Source organism: Meles meles, chromosome 1 (genome assembly GCF_922984935.1).
Source record: "Meles meles chromosome 1, mMelMel3.1 paternal haplotype, whole genome shotgun sequence".
NCBI classification, from domain to species: domain Eukaryota; kingdom Metazoa; phylum Chordata; class Mammalia; order Carnivora; family Mustelidae; genus Meles; species Meles meles.
In genome coordinates this window covers 51,434,454-51,440,122 of record NC_060066.1, presented here as the reverse complement: position 1 = coordinate 51,440,122, position 5,669 = coordinate 51,434,454, and positions in this window count along the sequence as shown.

The window sequence follows — 5,669 nt, the reverse complement described above, 5'->3', positions numbered from 1 at the left end:
GACTGAAGCTTCTGAATTTGTCCTAACAATACAGGAATTAGATCTCAAGCACTGCTCTGTGAGCTCATTTCATGAAAGAACTAAGGGACGGTAATTTGCATGACTTTTGTGTTTATTTACACTTGATTTTAGAATTTCTCACACTAGAGTCAGCTTTCTAACTACCTACAAATTTTAGGTAGTCAGCAGGGGGAACTTGAAAGTTTGGATGACAAACTGGTCATCACGGAAAGAAGGAATCATTGGTACAGTGACCACAAAATTCGTCAACTCAATTGGAACATGTTTTAGAGCAAAAATACTAATGTGTGTGGACACTAGCATTACAGGTCTTAACTAGGATTTGCCAAAGGAAACCAGTGCATCATTCCAGACTACCTCCAAGTAACGTGAATCAGGAAAGAGACCTATCCACACACTTGTCAATCCAGGTTTGCCCTCTCTATATCCAATCTACTCCACCACACTGGTTTGCCTGAGTTGAACCTGGTATCATAACACATGGAAATGAAAAGAAAAAAATATTTTAGGTTATCTCAGGGAAAATCAGACGTTTAAAAATTTGAAACGATTATCAGACTATAGGTTTCTTGATGATTATAATATATCTGATACTATGCTTTTATTTAACACTGCAATTCCTTTTAAAATAGCAAATAACTAGAGAAAATTTTGTTATATGCTTGTTAATTACTTAATTAACAAATACTTACTGAGCAACTATTATGGACTTGACAAGGTCAAATTATTCTGGTAAGATAATAAATTAGATATAATTCCTGCTTTTATAGACGAGGGCAAAAGTATATGGTTACTTCTTTTTTTTTTTTTTTAAAGATTTATTTATTTGACAGATAGAGATTACAAGCAGGTAGAGAGACAGGCAGAGAAAGAGAGAGAGGAGGAAGCAGGCTCCCTGCTAAGCAGAGAGCCCGATGCGGGGCTCGATCCCAGGACTCTGGGATCATGACCTGAGCCAAAAGCAGAGGCTTTAATCCTCTGAGCCACCCAGGCGCCCCTGTGATTACTTCTTCAATCAAAAATGAATTTAAGGCATTTTAGATTAAGGATAAGCAATTTTATGGGTCCTCAATAAAGCTGATTAATTCACAAAGTGATAAAATTTTCAGGTTGGTTGTTAATATGAAAGATCAAAAAGAATTTAAAAAAGAAATTAAATTAAATTTAATTTAATTTAAATTTAAATTTACTTTAATTAAATTTAATTAAAATAAATTAAAAAAGAATTAACTTAGAGAAAGTTAGAACTTAGAGAAAACCTTAAATTCACAACAATAAAAACAAAAACACAAATGCACAGAATGCTTCAGAATGTGGTTTCAGTAACTGAGACAAATGCAATGAGTTTTAATTTAATAAGACTATAATATTTAACACATTTTATCAAATGCAAACATTATTTGGCAGTGCCACAGAAAATGTAAGTCATTGAAGATATGTACTGTACAGCTAATAGCAATGAAACTAAGACCAATAACAATACTTCGTTTGAGCCATCCGATTCCTAAGATGTAAGCAAGGAAATAAAATTAAGTCAAGCAAAAAGACAGTATTTTTTTTTTCCTATTCTACACCATATATTTGTTTAGGAGGGATCATTATTATGGGCCACAATTTTCTTTAGACATAAATACTTCTGAGAGTGAGATGGGGGATGTCGCAAATTGGTAACTACATTTCAGAGAATATAGTACAGAACAACACTCAAGCACTTTTTATATTAATCAGAACACCACACAAATAAAGACACTTTCCCATTACTCAAAACAGATTCACATTTCATTTAACAAATGCAAAGAGAAGGTCTTCTGCAGTTTCTCAAAAGTTTCATTTCATTTCATTTAACTTAATGTAGTTAATAGACATGGAAGAGAAAGTCTATAGGATTCCCAAGTGATATAGCTACTGCTTAATATAAATTGGAACTTATCTGTTTCCTATAAATGTATAGGGTCTTTCTTGAAGGGTTTCTCAGACTGAACCATTTCTTGGGATTTAAAGGACACTATTAGTTTATCACATTTACATATTATGGGACATTTTGGGTTGATAGAAAGTGTGAGGTACTGGATCATAAGTATGATACAGAAAACTGGTTAAGATCAATGATAATATCTGGTTTGCTGTTTAAATATCTTGGTATCACTTACCAAGTGATTAGTAAATGACTGAGATAATCAATGATGATATAAGATAACTTTATAATCTCCCAGTTGGTTTCTCTCTCATTATCTCAAATTACACAAATCATTCTAAAGTACAGTTCAGGTCTTCCTCTTCACAATGCCATCCTACAGATTCTGATCCACAGTATTTCTTTTATTCATGCTCTATAATTTTGGATGCTTATCTTTCTTGTTTTGGAACAATTTATATTTTCATATGCTTATTGAGGGTCTTCTGAATTATAGACTCTTCTTGTGTTGTGAGAAAAAAGAGACACAAATCCTTACCTTCGTGGTGTTTAAAGTCTACTGAGGGAGACAAAAAATAAATAGTAAAAAGTTGTAGATTCTAGTATATATTAAATGGTAATAAGTGTTAATGGGGGAAAACAAAGCCTATAAGAGTGCTTAGAAGTATTTGGGAAGGGAATTGTTATTTTTTAATAAGATGGTTACAGAAAGTCCAAAAAATAAAGTGACATAAAAGTAAAGACCTCAAGAAAGTAAGGAGCAATCTGGGAGGTAAATAGGTCAAAAGGTGTTCCCAAAGAGGCACCATCAGTACATCAGTTGCATACGGTTTGGGAGGTAGGGGCAGTGGCGGGGTGGGATGGAGATTGTACCTCTCCTGTTCCAAGAAGAGCAAAAAGGTCCTGAGCTCATGCGACCTGACCAGAGAAAGCAAAGAGGACAGTAGAAAGAAATGAGGTCAGAGAGCAAATGGAATGCAGACCAGATAAGGACTTACAGATCAAGGTAAGGATATGCATATTTTGATTTGACTTAATCCAACAGGATCACTCCGGTAGCTATATTGAAATAGTGCAAAGGGGAAATGAAAAGGAAGACAGAAAGGCTTTGGCTTATAGAATCTCAGAATTTTATTGGGCTCATGATTTATTGAGCATTTGTGAATTAATTTTCTCACTTAACACTCACGGTTAGTATTTAATAATTGCTTTATATTCATTACCTGACTAATACAGCTAAAATTTGAAATGCATGATAGTATTAAAGGGAAGCCAAATTTGCCACTCCAAAATACGTCTTTTTGGCATAAGGACTATGTTGAGTTGGTTCTTTTTAAGAAACAGCAAATAGACATAGGAGAAGCTCTGAAAACCAGCAGAAGTTACTCTTTTGTAAGAGCTATTTACATTTGTAAGGGGAGTTTACATTGCTAAGGAAAATCTCTACTTCTAAGGGCATCTTCCTCTTTGTATGGAGATCACTGAAGCTCTAGGGGCCACTTGGTGGCTCAGTCAAGTGTCCAGTGCTTGGTTTCTGCTCAGGTCATGATCTCAGGGTCCTGACATTGAGCCCTGTGACTGGCTCTGCACTCAGTGTGGAGTCTGCTTGAGATTCTTCCTCTCTACCTCTCCCTTCCCCTCCCTCTCTGTTCCTTCTCGGACCCCGCCACACACCCACCCCCCAACCACTTGCACATGGCTTGCTCTCCCTCTCTCTCTCTCCCAAATAAACAAATAAATAAAATCTTAGAGAGAGAGATCATTAAAACTCTAGAAACTTTCATCAGTGGAGAAGGCAGGGACCCAAATCTACATGACAACCATAGCCTTGTTTGCTGTGTTTTGTCTGATAATCTCCCATAACGGACTCCCTACCTCTAAAATCTTTTGACTTTAGCTGGAGATGATATTTAAGGTGATGGCCTAGATCATTTCAGGGAGTTAGTTTTCCTGCGTATCTCCCATGTATCTATATACAGGAAGTATATATATGTTATTAAACTTCTGAATTTTTTTTCTTAATAATCTTATATTGCAAGTGGTCTCAGACAAGAACCTAGAAGGCTAGAGGGAAAGTTATTTTCCTGTCCTATAATATCAACCCACTTCCCAGATGCAGAGACTGAGATATAAAGAGACTAGGTAAATTGCCCTAACGTAGTTTGAGGCAGAGCTGGAATTTGAAACCAAACCACCCAAACCCTGTTATACTTACTCAACAGCATTCCTACACCTCCACTTATGGCTGGTGATTGTGGCAAAAACTGACCTTGAGGTGAGCAGCACAAAAAGAAACTTTCCAGAGTATAATCATTTTTATGATTAATTATTCAAATTTGAACATTTTTACTGTATCAGATTTCTTGCTTCCTTCATTCATAAGTTCAACATTTTGCTTTTACAGGTTTCGGGTTTGCTAAGAGGAATATAACTTTTTTATCAGAGTCTTATAATATTAACTATAAGAATATCTCAGATGCCAAGGTATTCCAAAGCAATAAGCTGAGATAAGGAAGGAAGGAAGGAAGGAGGAAAGGGAGAAAGGAACCATTAATGAAAATCTTGGGTTATTCAAGTCTATTTTGCCTTGAGTAAACAGTAACAGATTATCTGGACAAAGATGACAGGGCAGATTCAAAAGGCGTTGAGTGTTCTATGCAGTTTGTGTCAATTTTGTTTGAAGATTAGTCTCTAATAATAGGTTTCAATCTCTTTGTGCCTTGAACCTCTAATATTCATTAATTCTCAAATATTTAATTCATGGACTTCTCACCAAGTATAGTGCACTAGCATTTAGTAGGCACTCAATAGATAGCTACTGACTGAATCAATGAATAAATGAACAAATGAATTATTAGCATCAGAAAAATCCCAAACCACACTCAGTCTTTCCATATATAGAAGAGGCTTTACATTCAATCCTGTAAATTTTTTTAAAAATTGCAATATAAAAAACTTAGAATTTCCCAACCTTAAAATTCTGCACTTAAATGTGTTAATATATTCTACAGAGCAGATTCAATGAAAGCTTTTCAAAGTAAATTAACAAAAAGGTTAAAGATTATCCTGGAAGCATGAAGAAGACAAACAGCTTTTAGAACAGCAACAACAGATGAACCACAAAACATCAGTAAGAATAATATTCACTGAGTTCTTATTATGTGCCAAGCATTGCCCTGAATGGATTATCTAATTTACCTCTTCATTACATCACCCTGTAAAAGTGGGTTTTACATAGCAGCTACAAAAAATTGAGGCATGGGGGTCAAAATTTAAGTGTTGCTGTTAGTTGATTAAGTGAGCTCAGGAAAGTTGCTAAAACCCTCTGTTTACTGTCTGGGGCGGTGGGGGCGGGGAGAATGATAATAGTAGTATCTGCTATGTAGGTTTAGTTTAAGGACTAAAAGTGTTACTACATGTAAGTTGCTTAGAATTATGCATGGGGCACCTGGGTGGCTCTGTTAGTTGGGCCTCTGCCTTTTGGCTCAGGTCCTGATGTCAGGGTCCTGGGATCCAGCCCAACATCATGCTCCCTGCTCAGTGGGAAGTCTGCTCCTCCCTCTCCCTCTCACTTTTCTCTCTCTGTCTGCCTCTCCCTCTGTCTCTCTCCCTGCTCATTCTCTCTCCCCCTCTCCTTCCCCATCTCCCTCTCTTTCTATCTCAAATAAGTAAGTAAATAAATAAAATCTTTAGGAAAAAAGAAAAAAAGAATTATGCCTGGCACTAAGCAATT